Source organism: Dermacentor andersoni, chromosome 3, assembly GCF_023375885.2.
Source record: "Dermacentor andersoni chromosome 3, qqDerAnde1_hic_scaffold, whole genome shotgun sequence".
Classification (NCBI taxonomy): domain Eukaryota; kingdom Metazoa; phylum Arthropoda; class Arachnida; order Ixodida; family Ixodidae; genus Dermacentor; species Dermacentor andersoni.
This window is the reverse complement of record NC_092816.1, coordinates 79,832,097-79,853,268: the sequence shown is the minus strand read 5'-3', so window position 1 is coordinate 79,853,268 and position 21,172 is coordinate 79,832,097. Positions and strand designations below refer to the sequence as shown.

At 42.2% G+C, this 21,172-nt stretch overlaps 1 long non-coding RNA gene across 1 annotated transcript; it reads left to right on the top strand.

The window, feature by feature from the left end:
- The first annotated feature begins 11,559 nt into the window (after nucleotides 1-11,559).
- On the top strand, nucleotides 11,560-17,707 carry LOC129387677 (uncharacterized). The gene is made up of 3 exons (XR_008614866.2): nucleotides 11,560-11,672; nucleotides 12,846-12,891; nucleotides 17,493-17,707. It is a non-coding gene; the product is annotated as an uncharacterized lncRNA (long non-coding RNA).
- Nucleotides 17,708-21,172: the final 3,465 nt, after the last annotated feature.

The window sequence follows — 21,172 nt, the reverse complement described above, 5'->3', positions numbered from 1 at the left end:
ATAACTGAATTCCAAAAATCAATCGAGGTGATATTATCATGAAATATAAATGTTCGCGAGAAAGATCTAGGCGGTTATACTGAATCCAACAGTAATTTAGTGCTGGGTCATTCCGGGAACCATAAACTTGTATTAACAGAAAAAGATTAATGTCATGAACCGGCGACGTGGGTATGCTAAAATACGCATAGACTGCGCTTTTCGACTGCGATTAATTTTCTGAAGTGCTTCTGTCTAAAGACGTCATGAGATCTGTTTAGGTGGACGTCAAATAAAACAAAAAGGTTGATGCAGTCATATAACCTATGTGGTTCTGGGAATATCCCTGTCGACTGCTATGCACTTTGTTCTGGCCTTAAAAAGTCAGGTTAACGAACCATAATGGAATAATTTTTCAACATCAACAGATAAGCCATCAAATGCGCTTTGGTTTTTATGGAGAGAAAAGCACAATATCATTAAACTTCACCGTGAGAAGAAGACCACGAATATGAAGTTGCTTAAATCAAGAAAACCTTGCTCCCTTCAACTTTCCATCTGCCGCTCACTTATATACGTTCTTGAAATCACATATATTTCTTTATTTTGTTGCATCTGCGCATTGTAAAACCCAATCATGGGGCCTCACTTGCTGTTACGCATGTGTTATTGAGGTGCGAGGACTCGCTGCGCGGGCAACTACTGCTTGGTAGTTTTATGGTCAGTGTCTGCGTAATCTGAAATTTGTACAGGTACATTGCTGTTTTCGTAAAAAGCAGATGTCTTCGCTCTGCATACATGGTATCCACAATGTCCTCCTGCCAAATGCAGTATACACAAGACTTCTAAGGGCCACCTTCGTATTAGAAGTGAAAGTGGGATCCGGACACTTACCCACGCTTGAAACTGCGCAGATACGAAAAAGAAAACAGCAAAAAAAAACAAAACTCGAATTCGAAACTTCTAGGAATGACTCTTCGCTCCAACTTCAAACAGCGTTGTGGGGACCATTGAGAATATAAAAATAAAAGATGGACCAGTAGGAGGCAGCTCATAAAAGGAAGAAACCCGACTGCAAAAGTCAGCAAACTGACAAATATTACAACTAAGGATTTGCTTGATTCATAAAATATATTTTCAAACTGCTCTTATATAGGCAGCGGCATCATGTTGCCCTTTGCTCTGATGTATTTGAGGTACCGTGGGACGTGCTCGCCACACTGAGCTGCGAGGTCGTCCTGCTGCTGCACGTAGCGAGCAGGTTGACGCAAACTGCTTTTGTGCACTGTCTGGCGACAGCGCGCAACTTACGCACGCTCTATAACATCTAACATTGGGGTCGCATCAAGTCACCATGCTTCTCGGTTGACCCTCACACGCTCTGCTTCCCACCTTCAACATTCAGTGCGCGGATCGCAATATGATGTTATCGGAAGGGGACAAACAAACAACCAAACAAAGAGCAAGGAAAGCAGTTAGTGGCAGAACTGGTGCTTTAGCTGGTGGTCCCCGCCGGCGGCAGCATAGCGCCTTGGTGTTGATAAGGTAAGAGTGCCAATTACTTGATGTTGGTGCATCGTGGAAAGAGTGTGCTCAATGACTCCTGTGAAGCGTGTTGGAGAGTGCTGATTTTGAGAGAAGCTGTACACTTCTACTACCCAGGGGCATCTGTCGTGTGCGTGGGCAGAAAATGTGGGCAGGTTAGGGGGGTGGTGCGGCGCTTGGCGTAGGTGAAAATGGCTTCATGCACTCCGCGCCTAGCAATAGTAATATAAAGAAATAATGAAAAATTAAATAAGCCAATCCAGATACATCGCTTGAAATCGATGGGTATACTGAAATTGTGTGTGAACCGCACATGGACTCACGAGCAGAAGGCATTGCCATATAGGCAAAGGACATGATTTGCGTACAACCATACAACCTGGACTAGAAAAAGGACAAAGCCAGCATGTGGCAGAACGAACATACGAAAGGCAGAATCGTGATATCTTCGGTGTATATAGCTCCAGGCACAGCCAAGTGTGATATTGAAAAGTTCATGACCCTGCAATTTGACGATGACTCTACGTCTGTGATCATTGATGGAGGCTTCATTGTGCATGTTTGAAAACCAGACAAAAAATGGGTCACTGAGTGTGAACTACACGACTTTGGCTTGAACTGCCACACAAATTCAATTCAATGAACTACACAACGACGGTGCAGTATAGCTGTAACTGTGGCCATGAATATAAGGTTTTCAGCAACCCGATTAATATAAGCACAGTAATCACTAAGCTATCGTCACTACCCATAGCAAATGATTAAAATAAGCACACGTACCCTTGTCTAGCCGTGTGTGATGTGCTACATCTTCGCTGGTCATCCACCTTCACACAGTGGAATAGCTGAATTTTTCATGTGGGCGGACGGTTAGTCACGTGATATTTTTAATTTTTGGTGAGATTCCCTCCTCATGTGAAAAAAATATACGATAAAAATTATCGGGCTGCATTTTGGATTCTCAGAATTTCCTAATTTATTTATTCCTACAAATACAGAAATATTACAGGTGTAATACAGGTAAGGAGGTCCCATCGTCGTGGACTGTGTCGGTACCTCCTGCTAAAGGCACTTATAATGGTATACAATGTTTAAAGCAACAGTAGCGTAGCTGAGAGGTAAGAGTAATATTGAAACATGTTTATAGCATATGAGTAATAACAACCCTTGTTAATAGCATACCAGTATAAAAACGGAATAAAATTAAAAGAAAGGACACTATCAGTAAGTATGTATTAAGAGTGCTTCTTGTTCTTTTTTAAATTCTTTTATATATGTTACATTCTTGGTTATGCGTAGAAGGGTATCCCAAAGCGTTATCGAGGGAAATTCTGGAGTCTGTTTAGTGTAGTTAGCACACTTTAGGTATAAGGAAATTATTACTGTGGGCAAATCTAGTGTTGCTATGAGCTATCAGGTAGGTAGGCGAGAAGCAGAGCGATGATAGTTGCTTAGCCTAAATTAATATTCCTAGATTATATTTGTTGAGGTTTAAAATGTTTCGGATGTTGTTTTCGTGTAGAAGGGACTTTCCATTAGCAAAGCATGATCTTCTTGTCATAATTCATATGGCTTGGTTCTGGATTAACTGGAAGGACGCCAAGTGAGTGTTACAAGTGTTACCCCAGAATATCATGGCGTAGTTAATGTGGGAGTGAACGAATGAGTTATATAGCACGATTAATGTAGCAGGTGTGAAGCAGGAACTAGTATTTATTGGAACGCGAATACCGTATGCTATTTTCATTTTTACGTGAGTAATGACAGCTTTGTATTTCAAGTTGCATTCAAGAGAAATTCCAAGGAAAGATCAGCATGGATTGGGACAGTAGCCAAAAATTAAACAAGGAAATTATCCGGATGTTGTTGATGTGAAAAAAATACAACAGATTTAGTCTTGCTGGCATTAAAAGATAATATGTGATAATATATAATAGATAACAACATGGGCAATTCCAAAGAAAGAGGTAAACAATGCTTCGCTTTAAAAGCGCGCGTATGTATACACATCGTTTTAAGGAGCTAACGCTATTTCCTTATTAATTTTCTGCTAAAGCTAAGCAAAACGGGCATGGAGCTTGCAGTTCGCGGCGAGACAGTTTCAATGTGTGTAAGCACTCACAAATCGATGCAGAGGGGTGATCATAGTTAAATAATAATAATTCACAATACACAGGACACGCCACGTCAATGATACAAGAATTCCCTTGAGAAAATGGTTGCACTTGATTTCCATGGCGCCACACTGTACAATAAAAAGAAAGCTAATGCACCGAAAAAGAAACAAGTAACAGCGTTGATCCCAAATACATAGTGGTATCTGCACACACACAAACACATTCTTTTTATGTATACAGACTCTGGTTGCGGTAGCTCAATAGCTAAGGCTTATCGCTATTGAAGACGATGTCCCATATTCTATCTCATCACGGAAGCCGCACATCCTTTAGGGCGAAATTCAAGAACCCTCGAGCACTTACATTTAGTGGCACACATAATCAATCCTGATGGACAAATCATTCCGGAGTCTACCACTACGGCGTGCCCCATTATGGTTTTGGCACGTTAAAATGCGATCATACCTTTTGCTTTAATTGGCGCGTTTACGCGCTCTCAAAACGCTGTTAGTTTGTCCAATGACAAACAAAAATTCGGAGCCATTCCACGAAGTAAATAGTGGATGCCGCGAGAAGCTGCATATATGTCGATAAACTGTATTGATTAAATTAAGGACATATACCACGGTGAATTGATGATTTTTTTGCCGTCTTTTATTTTGTCATTAAGGTGACTATGGATTTGTGGTCACTATGGTTGGCGACTGGGCTATTTGCGTCTTCTACGGAAGCAAGGAAGTCGATGCGCTTAACACGGACGTTGCCCTACGGAGCGTGTGCGATGCGCATAAGGCCGCAGTGGTCGATTGCTGGTCGCGTGTTTATACCTCGTATACAAAAGTAACGACGAGTGCCTGTACGCGCAGAAGAAAGTAGCCAGTTTTATACATACGGAGACGGGCATGTACCTCGCATGATTCAACTCGTTCGGGGCAAGCCCTACACGTTTCTATTTGCCCGGTGACTTTATTTTCCTTCTAGCTAGGCTACATGACTCTGCCATGTTCCGACGATACACAAATGGCGAGTGGAGAGGGTGCGGTGCTGCTCTAACATGAGCGGCGGCGATGCACAGGTAGTGAGAGGAGAGGGTATTCCGTATCTATAAAGCGACCGCCGCGAAAACAAAGGGGATAATCCATCCATCCATTTTGACACTTTCCGCCATTAAACGCAGCTGAGGCAGATACAGAGATACGCTTTGTATATATACGCTTTCTATATATATATATATATATATATATATATATATATAGAGAGAGAGAGAGAGAGAGAGAGAGAGAGAGACGCTCCAGCGTACAACAGCTCAGCTGTAATGAAGCCCTAAGAAGATTTACAAGCGTCTCTGTGCATGATTGGAACTATCACACCCCGCCATGCTCGTAAACCTAGGTGACTGCTGGATGATGCAGGCATCTTTATCGTGTGTTTGGCATTTTTTCGAAAATATCTGTGATTTTTTTCCGACAGTCTAGCAGTTTTCGTTGCCGATTCAAAAGTTTGTGCAGTGTAACGTAGCACTCAAACCGGCACGGTGGTACGGTACCACAGTGTGGTCGTACCGTTGGTAGTTCCTTGTATTACACAGCGTGGCAGTAAGGAGAGCCTTCTCGCATTCTGTCCTCGTCACAGATAATGTTACGCCACGCCTTTGTTGAGGCAGTGCGCCTTGACACTATCTCGACCGGGCGAGGTGGGCCATTACCACGCTAATCAGGAGACGATGACGAAGAAGGACATCACAATGAGGAAACCGCGAAGAAATGTAACTACTTTATGATGCATCGTTGTGACTCGATCAGTGTCTCGAGTAGTTCTTACTGAAGTGGGCACCAAACAGCCCTAAATAACTTTTCTAGACAATTGGCTGCGTATTCCTTGGGAGTTTTGCCTTTGCTAGTCCATCGCGGTACATTTTTGACAATTGGCATGCAATTTCTCGGGCGGTTGCTTTTGTCTGGTACGTCGCTGTACAGCCGGGTCATGTTATGGTTGTGGCGGTCAGTGCGAACAATGTTAGGAGCCAGACAAACCGGAACCTCGTTCGAGAATGGCACTTAGCTTCACAAAGGACAGCGAGGTGGAAATTCGTCCGCATTTGCCGATCACAATAACTCATCTAGTGCCATAGGCGGTCTCGGAGATATTGTAACATCTGCGCAGCATGAATAGACTGGTAGACCCGGTGCCTCTGCCTCTCTTCACCGGAAGGGGCAAGATCTGTAGGGAACACCTTGTGTAAATAAACCACGCCAAGCCTGGAACCACGAGACGCCTGGAACAAGGAGCCGCACGGATCACATAGTTGCGTCTAAAGCAGGAGAAAGAGCCGCAACTACCGCGAAATAACAAAAACCACGCGCCTATTTTGCACATGACGTCATGGTTCTGACGGACAGAAAGTCAGCGTTACAAGGATTAACACGAGAGAAGTTTACATCGAGAGAAGCTTACAAGGTAATGTCTGGCGCAGATCAAAGCTCTAATGAGCAAGGAATTTAACGTTACATTTCAGTTGATCCCATCCCACGTAGCAACAGAAGAAAATGAAAGCGCTGCCGCTCTTGCATGCTTAGCATTGACATATGTCCCAAAAGTAAGAGCGCGAACGATTTATTAGAACACTAAATATACAATGCGCATTCAGTTTGGGCAATACACCAGACTCCGCACCCAGCCTGTGTGACCCATGGACTTACTCAGGAAGAAGGAACGCTCTTGTACCTCATGCGAACCGACTCTGCCTACACCGCGGCGTTATTATTGATGACTGGACGATGGGCTTCCCCGCTCTGTGCCTTCTCTGATGATATGGACGACATCGAACATTTCATTTGGCTGTGCCCGACGTTCGACACAGAAAGAAAAGCGATGGTTGACAGCATGCAAAAGAGTGGTCTTTCGCACACCCCCTTTAAAGACGTCGTTCTCCCCGGAGGGCCCGCGGGTTTCAGGAAGAGAGTGCAACGACTACTGATTGCCTTGATGCGCATCACGGGCCTCTTCGACACTTGGCGTCCCACATAGTGACACTTGCAGCAGGTTTGAGCTGAGCGATTTCCGGTTATGTGTGCCAGGCTAACCCCGCTTGCTGCAACACCACTACCATGCACCGCCACCACGTAGTCGCTATGTGCCCAGCACGGCATTATATTTACTACTAAGTCTCGGAGGTGTGTTTCTAAGAGCTAGAAGTTGTTGTCACCATTCACTAAAGAAAGAAACAATTGAAGATTTGCAAAAATGTTGCTGTGCATGCGCGAGCAGCAGTAATTCTAACCACGTTACTTGGAGTGAAGACTAGCAGAAGTAACGATTGTTCGCGTTCAACAACTTCCCCGTTTACCAATGGCACACTCTGCACACGTCTCTATTATGCCTAGTCCGGTAGTGGAGGTGCCTGTGGGAATGGGCTTGTGATGAGGACCTGGAAGTTTCGCAATAATTGTTGAAAAGCCCTTGTATTAGCGCTTTCTCGCTGGAAAGGGTCTGTGGGGACGCACTTAGAGGGAGAAGCGCAGTCTGTGAATGAATGTAGATGGTTATAAAACACCAGTTGGCGCTCAATTTTTTCCGAAAGCGTCGAGCTGTCTTTGCTAGCGATTCAAGCTTTGCATAAAGTAGAACTTGTAAAAATATTGAGAGTAGGCGCAGGCAAACGAGTCCCGCTTAGCGCGCTTCCGGGGAAACCGACTGGGGAAGTGATAACAAAAGGTGAGGAACGCATATGGGAAACAATGGAGGGGAGGCACATAATTGTTATGATGGGTGGAGTGATTGACTTCCTGCAAAGATGGGGCACAGGGATCACCAAGTAAATAGCCTAAGGTGTTACCGATCAGCGGAATGTTTCACAGGAAGTGCAAATCGCCGTGTGTACGGCGTCGGAGGTTGAACGGCCGAGGTATGCAGTTGAAATGTTGTGCTTCCGGTAAAGAGGGAAAATTTGACCGCAGCTAAGACAATGAATTTTACGGCCATTGACATCAACCGAGACATGCACCGAGCAACCTGCGAAGCCGTTTGTCGTGGGTGACATTTTCGCGACAGTGTAGAAAACCTAGTTATACGTTGGTTCATGGCACAGGCAGAGTTTTCAAGTCGCCTCGTTATTTAGGTGCGCCGTAGGAAATCAGGAAGGAAGATTAAGTATTGAATACAGCGGCACACCAAGGAAGAAGCAGAATTATACCACAAAGAGTTAGGAAATGATGTACAAAGAATAACTATAGAGACGGCAAAGCTTGCTGGATAAGTATACAGGATGGTCGGAAGCGGGAATAATTGCTGGAACTATTGAATCTATTGAATCTATGAATCTATTGGCTTGTACTTCTTGACCGAAACGCATCTACGAGATTTGGAGCATGCCTGTTGATGACAGTTTTGTATGTTCGGGCTGCAAACGAATGAAGGAGTCAAGGAAAGAGGGCAGTGTAGGAAGGGTAATTAGGCGAGGTACGAAGTGGCAAATTGTAAAAGAGACAACTAAGGATCATTTATGTATTGTCAGTTCATGGGAAGACAAAAAGACCCTGCTTGATGTAGCTCGCACATGGACAGGTAGTGATAGCAGAGATAAAAGAATAAAGAATTGATTGATTGCGCTGAAAGTGGCATTAGTGAGTTCAAGAAATCGGCTTGGTGGTATCAGCAGGAGATATGACGGTACGACGGTTCTCTAGTGTTCCGTCTGTGCGATGAATAGAGCGATGTAGAACACGCCAATAAATTCAAATCGTTATTTTTTGTATTTTTTAAAAACACTTTATAATTATTTTGCTTATTTCTATACTTATCTCTATATAAAGTGTCGCTGAACTCGGAAGAGGAGATCTTCGTTAATATAAACGCTTCTCCACGTGTGAGTTGACGCACATTTATTGACTTAAATAAACAAATAACTTTATTGTAGCTCCATTTGCGTAAATCCCTATCGCGCCACACGTAGGCAGACAATCGGCGTCGGAAGAGGCAGCTGTTTTACTTATCCGCCATTGGTGGGTAACCGCTGCTTCCGTCAACGATAGGCGTCATTGAAAAAAATTTTGTTGCGGTTCAACGAAGGTTAGTGTGCGCGTATATATATATATATATATATATATATATATATATATATATATATATATATAATGTGTGTGTGTGTGTGTGTGTGTGTGTGTGTGTGTGTGTGTGTGTATGTATGTATGTACATATATGGACTTTTCAGCGAGCCCAACGTATTTATCAAGATGACAAGCACAACTTCGCGGTTGTCTTTCGTTTATATACATGTAATTTAAGCTAATATGAAATTAAACACGAAACATAATAAAAACCGGTCTTATATTTGTGGTGGTGGTCTATGACGGCTCATGCAATTCTATCAGTAGCCTTACGTGTGAACCGCTTACTACATCACACAGTCACTTGTCATAACTGAATAAGCAATCGGACTGGTTTTTTTACAATGGATTTTTTTACATGGATGGCTCTTCCACCAGCCCTGAAAGGCTGGCTAAAGAAACCGTTCCTATCCTGCACGCTTAAAAAAATCTGTTTCAAACAGGGCCGATTTCACAGTTAACAAGTTGACATCAAAATTGGAGTGGAACTTTGTAGTAAAACAGGAAAAGTCATGAAGCTCAATAACAATAGAACGAATGTGAGGCGATTCGCTCTTAAGTTATTATTTTATGAGTGCACTTAACTCTGGGAAGTAGAAGAAATCATATAAAGGTGAGACGCAGTTTACGTCAGTCTGTGTAAGAGACCTCTTTTGTAAATTATAAAATATGTTAGGTACTCCTGCCAATTTTTGATGTACTTGCAAAGACAGAGCAATGCTTCATTATCCTTAACCGTGCGCCGTATTAGTAATAGCGAAGGACGACATTTTGTTTATTTATTTATCGACATATACCGCAGCCCAATATAGCAGGAGTGGGAACGTTATACATTACTATACATTACACATAAAAACACAGATAAACACAAAGAGATGAATGATCAAAAAGAAGTGCTTTACATGTTAGCGAAGTGCTTACCAGTGGCAGCTATGAAATCTCTTAGTGATAGTGAACGAATGTTCCTGGGTAGAGAATCGCAAAGCTCTATTGTACGCGTACATGGAAAACGACTGTACTCGAATGTGTTAGTATGGACATAAATAGCTGGTATGTTCAAGGCGTGGAGCTACGGGTACAACTTGCGTTAGTAAATGTGATATAGTTGCAATCAATAAGAACGGAGGTGGAGTTATAAATTGCATACAAATGTTTTAAGACCTAATGGGATAACGTGAAAGTAATTGCTCAGTGTTCAAAAATTGTTGAGCCTGTGTTAGTGAGAAAGTGCGGCTGTAATTTTGGCAAATGAAACGAATCGATTTTCGTTCAACGTTATTGAGCGAGCTTATTTCTCATATTTTGTACGGGAACCAAACGACAGATGCATATTCTAGAACTGGCCGAATCAGCGTTTTATATAATATCAGTTTAGTATCGCAGGGGGTCTTAGGAAAAGTGCGGCGCAAATAACCTAATTTTATTAGCGCTTTCCCGTTACATACTCAATATAATTAGACTATGGAATATGTTCGGCTAGAACGACACCTAAGTAGTTAGATTTTTCTTTATTTTAGTTTCTTTAGTAATGCGCATATCCGTAAAGTGTTTTTAGCATATCTGCTGTTAGGCGTTCTCACGTGTTTTGTAAGCATAAAAGACGAGTTACTTTGCAAGTTTATCTTGTTTGTGTTAAACTTTTATTTTCTGCATACCACTGTTTGCATAACCACTGTTTTCTGTAATTCTCTCGGGCTTTGTAAATATTTCTGATGAATAAAAAGAATATTACCGTGCTGCTCGTATACATATTCGCCGTGCTAGCGATTGCCTCTAGGGGTTCAAGTACAAACCAAACTGTCGATCACCCAACTTTTTACAGCGCATCTCCTAGGCGTCCTTTCCTGCTGCGAGCCTCAGCGTCGGCGTGGTCCCTCCTAACCGTGCGAACGAGCACACCGAAGGTTGAAAGAGCGAACGCGGAGCGCGGATGAAAGACGGCGATAGCGAAAAGAGTGCGAGGAGGATAACGGAGGAGGGGGGTCTGTTGAAGTGTAAGAAAAGCGTAAGAAAAGTGTAGTGGCCCGTAAGAGGGGCTTTATGACGATGATGGCTACGAGATGACATCAGAGTTACGCACGTCGTCTGCATGCAAACAAAGCGCTGCACAAATGGAAGCCTGTCTGTGGTGGCTGGTGTGAATCGCGCCCTCTGCTCACGCACGCGGCGCCTCACCCAATGTCCTTCGTAGCGAGGCAGTCGCGCCACACTTCGCTTCGTTTGCAACGTGCCGCACGAGATAGATTGCCTACACGAGCCAAATTATCGCCAGATAAAAACACGTATACACCTCCGTTCAAATTTTGCCTTAGGTAGCACCATAATCATCAGTATTTTTCTTTAGATCTCTACATTGTATATGTGTAGAACGTGCAAACAAATTGAAATCGCGTTTTGTTATTGTTTTCTCTTTTTCTTTATTTTTCGGAAACTTGCTTTCAGAAATGGGTATTTATTCCTAAATAACGCGCACTGGACTCAGTAAAGAAGACCTTCGCTGATTGAAACATTTGTGCACGCTTCAGTGCAGCAACCTCTATTGGTATATAGGAAGAAATGACGTTTTAGCCGCTGTATTTCCGGGAAACTCTTGTGTACCTGACGTCAGCCGAAAATGCGTCTGAACAGGCACCGATGTTATATATATATATATATATATATATATTTCTTTGTTTATTTTTTTATTGACGTAGGTATCGCGGCTCGCATTCTTAGTTTGAATGCTTTCAACACAGACAGCAAAAGGCCAGAGTGCAAGCGCCACGCTCTTAACATATGGAAGTATACTGTTATTACAGGGTATAAAATTGTCGCCGTTGCTCGTTGCCTGCATATCTCTCACCGGAGTCACCGCATTCATTTCCAGAATGAATTCCTACAAGGCGTTGCGATCGGCCATTTGCGCCGCTCTGATACTTCACACAATGTAAGTAGCATTCCACTCCAGGAAAATATTGTACTGGTCCCATACGCTCTAGGAAGCATTTAATGTCTTGCCGTGTTTCGTCTTTCGGATTGTGCTATCAGGGAAGTGAACCTTCTTGGGAGAAGTGCGTATGACGATTATGTACACGTTTTCCTATTACGACGCCTTGAATGTATACAGTGCCGCAACCGAGCCTACGTCGATGTATTTGCGCTGTTGTGAAGTTACAAATACACGTGAAGATAACAACGTACCTCTTTTCATGCCACGTTTGACTTTGTACAAGGTTCCACTCTGTGCACAAAAAACTTATCGAAATATGGGTGGGGCCCTAATACTGCGTTTGGAGGTATGCATGTTTAAAAATAGAAGTCCCTATTTTTCAGAAAATAAAAATAGCTAAGCTCCATTGCGACAAGCAACGAAAGGCGCGAGAGCAAGTCCTATACCTTGAAAGGTTGTGATCTATCCAAAATGCGAAAGAAAGACGACGCTTTTTCTCATAAAAAACAAAACATGTGCTTGCTACACTTGCGAAGCGAACAGCAAGAAGCACCGACAATATCTTAGGATTTATTAAAATATATGGGTGAAATTATATACAGCGATAACATTTCCTGAGAACCTGATTCTCAATACGAACAGCCTTGTTAGAAATGACATGCCTAGACAAAAGATCCCTCCAATTGATATGTACAGTGCGGAAAACCTAAAGGCACCTTGAGAATTTGTCTATCACGCAACCGAGGTGCATGAACACCTGGTTGTCGTGTCGAGGCGAAGCACCTGTCAGCAGAATACACTCTTTATTTATTACTGTTAAGAAAATATTGTTACAACTCCTAACATTTTTATATAGGCTAGGCAGAGCAATAGTGCCGTACGTTCAGGTTTGCTTCGCCTTTGAAGTTACGTCCGGTAATTAGCAGAAGAGGGATGCTAGCCTTTTCGCACCTACTCTCGAATGCTGCTCAGCAAATGCTAGGCAGCGTCGCAAGTAGCACGGCTTCAAATCGATGCAGTGAAAACGGCCGTTTCGCTCTATAATGAGCGCAGGAACCAGCGCTCTATAAAGAGCGCAGGTTCAGCTCGTACTATATGCGCGTCAGATGGCATTTATTTCATCGCACAACAGCGTCTAAGGATGTCGCTCTTTTTTTCTTTTTTGCTTAGGATTGTGTGCTTCGGTGACTCGGAATTGCAATGTCTTGAAGAAAGGGTAAGGTGCACGTGATTTACCAAAAACTCCTTTGCGGTTATATAGGGCACGGTGGCGCGAAGCATGATATGCTCAGATATTGCAGGCTATTGCTGCAGCGCTAGCAGAATAACATTCCAAGTGTAAGCTTTCTAATTAGTCTTAAATAAGTAAATTATATCACAATTTGGTAAGATGAACTCAATAAGGCCATGACTTCCTCCGTGTTAGGTGACTGAGTGACCAAGGGATTCGAAAAGACTGCCACAATTACTCGCCCCAATTGATGAAAAAAGAAAATGCAGCTTTGTGGTGCATTCACACGTACACAGATCGTACTTAGCGGTTACATTCCTACATTTCAGCTAAGTGTCAGTTTGTACACTTTGAAATTATTTATGTTTAGACAGAAGTATAGCTAAACTTATTTTTATCTGCAAAACAAAGGTACCTTGTTGCGCCCTACGCGGCATAGACCAATGATTGCTAGTGGAGCGACCGCATCCGAGGAAACATTTTCCTAAGGTGGTCGGTACAGAGCAGTCAAACTAAGAAGACACTTGTAAGTGGGAATATAATGTGTAAACATTCGTAAAAATAAGCGGCTTTCCAACCTTGTTGCACGTTATTAACGTAGTAACCCAATGTCAGTTTACATGACCTTGAACATGTCTGCTCAAGAATGAAAAAAAGGAAAAAGTAAATATTCTATGACAAAAGGACGTAATCTCCGATTTCTGCTCTTCTCTATTCTCGTAAATTGCATGTAGCCTCGTGTTTCTTTTCCCGGCATGAACGTTTTCGCCCAAGCCGAGGTAGTTATAATATATCTCCTTGTTGTCAAAAGGATACTTTAAAAATTCGAAGCCCTTGTCTAATTCAAGAAAACATGGCGTATTACTCAAAAGCACAGGAGAGGTAGCGACGGTAAGGTCAACTATGGGTTAAACCAATACTTTATTTTCCTGACAAATCTAAGTGCTCTTCTGCTTTTCAAAGCGCTCTATCCCCATGTAGTGAACAAATAATAGTATGCTGCTAAACTACGTGAAAAGGACTGGGTTTTTGAATACGGCAAGGCGAATTTTTCGTTGCAGTCAAGCACAGCAATAATCAGCCTACCGTGCCATCAAGAACAAACTCCATCATTTTGCCCTGGATCTCCTTAAATAGAAGCCAAGGAAGTAGTGCAATTCATGTCATCATGGCGTAGGTTAAAGATTCAAGAGAGCCCATTTTAGAAGTGCCATGTTTAAATGGAACAACACATTTTGTTTATCAAGGCGACTGACTTTTTCGACAAACTTTCTGTCTCATACCTGGGAACCTAAAAAACCTGACGTATGTGATTTATCTGAACTTTAAGAACAATTAGTGTTGTTGATACCTCTCAATGAACAAGATACAATCTTTGAATGGGCATTCCGCTTGGTAAAATACACATGCATTGTATTCAGCATCACTCTTATATTTATCCTGCGTGCGTAAGTGTTTAGTACAACAATCAAGCTACCGTTCATGTTATATTTATCATGGTCTATTAATTTTTAAGGTTGGGGCGGGAATGGGGTACTGCGCAAGAAAATGCTACGTTATCAAAATTTTTAATAATAAGGTGGCCTGGAGAAGCCAGTATTCATAGAACGATTCATATACATGTGCCCTTTTTCTACACCTCGAACTATTATCGGACCCCAATTTCCTAATGAAGTCAAGTGGGTTGGGTTGTAGCAAGTGCGACTATGTCAACTGTGCTTCATTAAACTCGTATGCATATTTGCGTTCTGAATAATATTTTAAAGGGTCCCTCCACCAATGTTCGGCCATGATAAGAAAGCTCATTCCACGAATAACATACGCTGCTGCGAACATCTCAGCGAAATTTCCCAGTCGTGCGAGGTGCGTGCATTTCACAACCGGAGCGCGAATTTACCAATTGCTTAAGCCTCCTCTTTTCAAACAGAGGTATTCTCACCTGTTTCAAAGCTTCCGGCGACTTTCTTATGTCGCTAGTGCCAGCAGGAGTCAATGAGAACTGCGTTACCATAATTTACTCAAACTTCTGTCCTCTGTAGTTTTCTTCATCTTTTTTTCTTTGCGTCACGACGTAGTAATAAAATGTCAAACCATCATTTAACAAAAAACGAACTTATGCTGAATAGGAACAATTACCAGAATAATTTCGACCGGAGGAAAAGTTTGAAAAAAATACGACGGTAAGGTAGCACCATTAATTTAGCGGACATTCGCTTGTGCCTTAAAAAAGTTGCTTTCATGCATCGCCACTAAAAACCAGATTATTCAAAAAACGCAACCGAAGCTCACACTTATGTAACTGAAATTAGTGTATTTTTACCGAGTTCGCTGACCATTGAGTGGTTTAAATATGTTACGTAAGAATGTTTGAAGCGGAGCATGTCATGCAACAACGTAAAGAGCAATGAACGATAATAAGTCTTGCGTGTAAGCTGCCACAAAGATTAAAGTATGATTTCTTTATAGGAGCTCGAATATTGATTTTTGTGATCAAATCAAATACGAATCGAATAGTGCCAGAAGCGAATCGAGTCGAGTATCCAATAGTTGTAGGATATCTTTATAGCTTTAAGCTGAGCAAGTTTCTGTTAATACAAAGTACATATTGAAGCGTTGTTTATTAAAAGCAGCGAGGACGTAGGAGAAAGCAAGAAGTTACTCTGCATGCACAAGGCTATTGGGACAGTGAAACTGGTCGCTGTACAGCCTCCAAAGTATGGCTACCTAATTTTCATAGCCTGATCCACAGCACAAGTTCTCATGTGGTATATGTGTACTACGCAGGCGAGGGTGACAAGTTATTCTACTTCTGCTCCAATTTTGCGTTTATTTTGGCATATTTGACTTTTTAAAACAGTGCAAAAACATGAAAATTATAGACGCATTTGCAAATAGTGTTTATTCGAGTGGAAGACCGAATCGATAGGACTCTATTCGGTTCGAAATTATTCGAAAGTTTGGAATAATTGCGCCCGTCTAGCTTTTGTCAGCGCGGAGCACCGAATGAACAAACCCACTGCTACTGGCTCCTTCGCGAGTTATTACATCGAGAATAAATAACGTATCGGCACCGCCAACAAAAATGTTTGGGAACCAAAAACTAGACAGCTTATGTGTCCGAAACCATGGGTAATGAAAAAAGAAATAAAGAGAACGCGGTGATGCGGATTTCTTACACCGGCTGAAAGTATGAATCATTTTGTCTTAGAAAAAAATTTCTAGCCCTGCAGTCCTATAGTCACCACACCTGCAGCCATCCAGAACGTATCGTGAACAGAAGTGCTCGCAGCATTTTTGACAAGGCGTAAGGAGCTCCTGTAAAGGGTGTTTATTCGGGTCCTAGAGAAGCAGCGACCAACGCGGCAACAGCAGGTAGGGCGCCGCCAGAGAGCGAACTGGGTATGAGCCACGCGATGGCAACGGGCCTTTTTAGCCTGCCGATTTTCTTCGTCACACTCCGAACGATGAATACGCGACGTTTCGCCAATGTTTTGTGTCTGCTACCCACTGCTTGTCGACAACATCTGCAGAAACTGGGGCTTTCTGCGCCCATACGACGCCAAGCGTTGCTGTCGTAAAAATACGCAGCGGAGGCCGGCTGACGTAAGCAATGTAACCATCGCCTTGCGATGAGGGAGCTGAGCATTGTTTTCTGCAGCATGCGTTGTGGCATACATTTCATGGTGCTGTTAGCCTTTGCATTTTTGATTATTTCTTGATCTGCAAGCAATATTTTAATGGTGCCGGCTGAGCCCTTCTTTCTCAAGTGTGGTTTCTCCATCGCGTTACTTCTAGAGAAATATTCACAAATGTGAAAAAAACTTGGTACCTCGGGCATCGGATTGACAATAGTGTGGACCTGAAATGTAAACTTCACCGTATTTTAATACTTACTTTGTAATCTGCGATAACTGTCTTGTCCTTTAAATCAGTCAGAATATAAATAACAATCTACGTGAAGTACTAGGTTAGTAATGTAAAATTCTAAATTGCATCACTATTGCAAGTTTAAATCAATCAGAAAGGTGGAAACCTAAAATTTCAGTGCTTCCACCATTCCTTAGAAGGACTTGTCAGCATTTGTCTCATCAATTTATTTAAAATTGTAGCTTACACTTTTAGTCTAAACTAAAATATGGTTTAACGCACTTTGCATATATTTTCTTAATAAAAGTTCATAAATGAATTTTGCATGTTCACTATACTCTCTGGGCGTTATCTTATGGCTGTGGCACACTGGCTCTTTACCGCCCCCTTGCTAAACAAGAACGACTAGCCCGGCAAATCATCAGCACCAACAATTACATAATAGCGTAGGTTTCCTGTGCTATGCAGACTTTTGCATAAAGCGATCCTGCTGCGTTCTCACGTAACTATTATTCAAAAACAGCAAGCTCTCATCATTTACCACTTTCGCAGCAGCTAACACCTGCCTCGAAACAAAACGAAGGCCAGGGTATATTAGAGAGTCGTAGGTTTGCAATATGTTGCAGGTACATGTGAACTGCCAACACACAGGCAAGGTTGAGCCTTTGGTTACTCTGGTGCATTTATCTAAAATCATTTGTTATTGATCTCTTTTTCAGTGCGGCGACTTCAACAATTTCGCATGTTCTGTAAGAGGTTGCAATTGTGTCTACACGGATAACGCATCTAACGGCGAGTGCATGGATTTGTCTGATTACGAAGACTATGCTTCGAATTTAACTCTTCAGGCAGCATAGATGCCAAACACAACTAAAGATGTGGAATTTGCCACGCCGCAGCATCTTGATTGAAATAAAGCTGTGATTGGGATGCAGTGAAGACACTTATCTCCACACGCCTACAGGGCATGGATATGATTTGCGGAAATAGCCTTGCCGCCAATGTTACCGTAAACCTCGGTAGGCATTCAAACATGGCAGGATGGCTCCGTTCTTTGATTACCTACTTCATCTAAAAAACATTTTGTAGGTGTACTGGAGGGTACCATCTGTAAATCAATATTTTCAGAACAAAACTGTTCAGGCAGGGTGTGAGAGTTCATTAGAGAGCCTACGTTTGTGTACATCCACCGGAGAGTGTGAGAGAAACGGTGTGGGAAAGGTAGGAAGGTTAACCGGAGAAATTCCGGTTTGTCACTCTGCACTATGGGAAGGGAGAGGAGAAATGAAGGACGGAAAGAGTAGAAAAGAGATAAAGTAGAGACACAGGAAAAAATTCAGGATATCGGCAACGTGTGGGAGGACAATAGTCAACATAATAGGCGGCATTATGTCGGCTACTCACCTGACACGCTATTCAGAGTTAAAGTCAACAACATTCATGGTGTCTAGCGATCCCCCTAGCCTTCGTAACAAACTCAGGGCAATAAAACTTTGCAATAAAATATTTAGGGGTGCGCCAATATCCGCAACTTCCACATAACGAATGCACATAATCGAATTGTCTCCTATTTGATTCAGACTTGGAATGAAGTTGTGATTATTCGTAAATGCGAATATTTTCCTAATACATTCCGAGTATTTCAACATGACCACAGCACCAAAATATATATATATATACATGATTGGAGGAAATTCACGGTAAATATTCGCCCCGATAGGCGTAGTATAGACATAAAATAGAAAAACTTGTGCAGTACAGCAGGCTACGTCACTTATGGAGCCATAGCTATTATTTATTGCTGAGTTTACCCACAGTACCTTTGTTAGCATTATTGCGGCAGCACGAAAATTTATAAAATGAATCTGCAGTCTTGCGGCCAAGCAGATCTGGTGGTTAACAATTTCCATGCGGAATGCTTATTGGGAAAAATGAATTTCTGAAAAGGTAGGTGCTGAGGGTGTATATCCAGAACTCCAGATATGCGTGTCTAGAGAATTTCCAGATCGAACCTACTTTGCCAGAACAAATCTGTCTGCAAAAGAATGCACACGCTCAAGTTCATCAATGTATACCTTGTGGAACGGGTCCCACAGGACAGGCACATTTGCACATGTATTCCATGGGCAAACACTGCTCTCTTCTAAACTCAACCTTAACCAGAGAACGAGTTAAAAAAGCGATTTGGAGAAGTCGTTCAAAACTGTGGCCTTATCCTGACCCTCAGTGACTGCTAAACCATCATGATAGATTTGGCGAACTAACTTTCTCGCTACCACATGATTTCATATGCTTCCAGAACCTATTTTTACTAGAAAAATTAGTGGCCAAGTCCTAATAACACATTTTTCTAGCTTCTCTGGATCTCATTTTATAAAGTGCGGTCAAGTCCTTCAAGTTGTCGAAGTTAGTTGGAAATTTATTTGTCACTATAGGGAGAAAGTCCTCGTCCATATTTTTAATAATCCCAATAAGCTGTCCATTATTCCAAGGTGTCTTGCTGTTGTTTATCTTGCTGCTTGAGAAGCTCGGAACACAACGTTGAATGTGACAAATAAAGCGCCGTTTAAACGTTACGCATAGTTGATCGGCACTTGCATCATCCGCACTACATTCAAACGACGGAAATTGATTTCAAAGTTGCGTTGATGTGCCATCGTAGTTAGCTTTACTGTAGTAGGTTGAGTTAGCTTAGTGACCCAGCATTGTTAGTTAAACCAGGAATAACGCATGATTCGGTAATAACATTGGAGGTATTACAGAACAACAAATCGTGGATGTTGTTACCTTGCGCAGGCTTTGAAACGTACTTCTCGAGGCCACCCATCTAGATCAACGTGTTCAATTCGCCATATGTAGCTTGATTAGATTTTAAAACACAGGCGCCGTTAGTCCACTCAGCTTCCTGCAAATTGAAGTCACCCCAAGAGCGACACAATCATCAGAAAACTTCATGAAATTTTTTTTCGGCTGACGCACACCGGTAAGCTCAAAAACAGGTGGATGCTAAAAGGACGAACAACAAAACTAGAACCGTCAGTCCGCACTCTGCGACACCAAACAGACTCAGTTTAATTGTTATAAATAAAGATGTCCTCGGACACAAGGGAACCCCTCACAAGAATGAAAGCACCAACAGCATGTTTTGACCGGTGTTTCCGATGTGCAAATATTAAGCTGGAAAATCTCAAAGTTTAAAGCTGTTTTATGAGGTCAAGATCCTGACGCAGTGACTGTGTCAGCGTTTACTGACATGAGAGCTTATCACGATCACTCTCACTCTCTGAATGAGGAGCCCTGTGAATCCGAAAAAAAAAACTAGTTGCTGGGCCCTAATGCTCCATTCAAGCTTTCAATATGCAAAGCCTGATAACGCATGATATGCTATGTAGTTACTTGGTAACTACATAGCATAACTACATAGCTTGGTAACTTTAAGATTACTGGGATGTGAACATCGCTTTATGTTAATTTTGCTAACGGCTGTTCATTAGTCGAAAACAGTTCGAAAATTATACCATGCTTGACTGGAGTCACTTCTGGAATTATTGGATTCATAACAAATAAAATCGATTCGTATCGAATAAAAAGATCACTATTCCCACACCCCTAAAACTATTAAAACACCTTTGCAACTTTCGGCATCGCTCCCTTGCTACGGAGTGCTAACTGCTTGCTTCTCTTGTGGTGGTCGCTATCGCGATGAATATATTTGGGGATATGTATGAAAATGTAATATGTGCGCTAAATAAAGCTAACGCCGGACGGGCTCATATAAACGTTGTATGCTTACCAAGTAGACGCACCTCGGTCCAGCATAAAAAAATTAATTTTGACATGAAACCTGAACATATGTACATGTAATGTTGATTCACAGCTATATGTTAAGCCTACCGCTCTCCTAATTGAAAAGGGGTTCATACTTGACATTTTCTTTGTTTTGCTTTAGTTTCTTTAATTTAGCCATTCCGCATGTCCCGCTCAAAGTGTGCCTGTTATCGGAAAGTAATCTAGAAGGGGTGTATTCCACGGGGAGGTGGGCGCGATATCTTCAGGTATGCTTCAGCCATGCGATCAGCTGTTCACACTTCAATTAGCGCCAATATTACCGGGAAAATGCAATAGACCGCCCTTTAGAATTTACTCGAGTTCGAAAAAATTACTCGAGCTGAAGCCACTTGGAAAACGGGAAGCCCATCAATAGTCGCTAAAGACATTGCATTGTTCCCGACGAGAACGCAGAAGAGAACAGAAAACTGAGGGTAAGCGTACACAACACAACGACATTCGTCAGTCGAACACGACGCGAGCTGTGCTCGAGCCCTCGTTCATAAACACCGAATAAAAAATTGGCTGCATCGGAGAAATCACATTGCAACAAGCACCAGCGCGTGTCCTC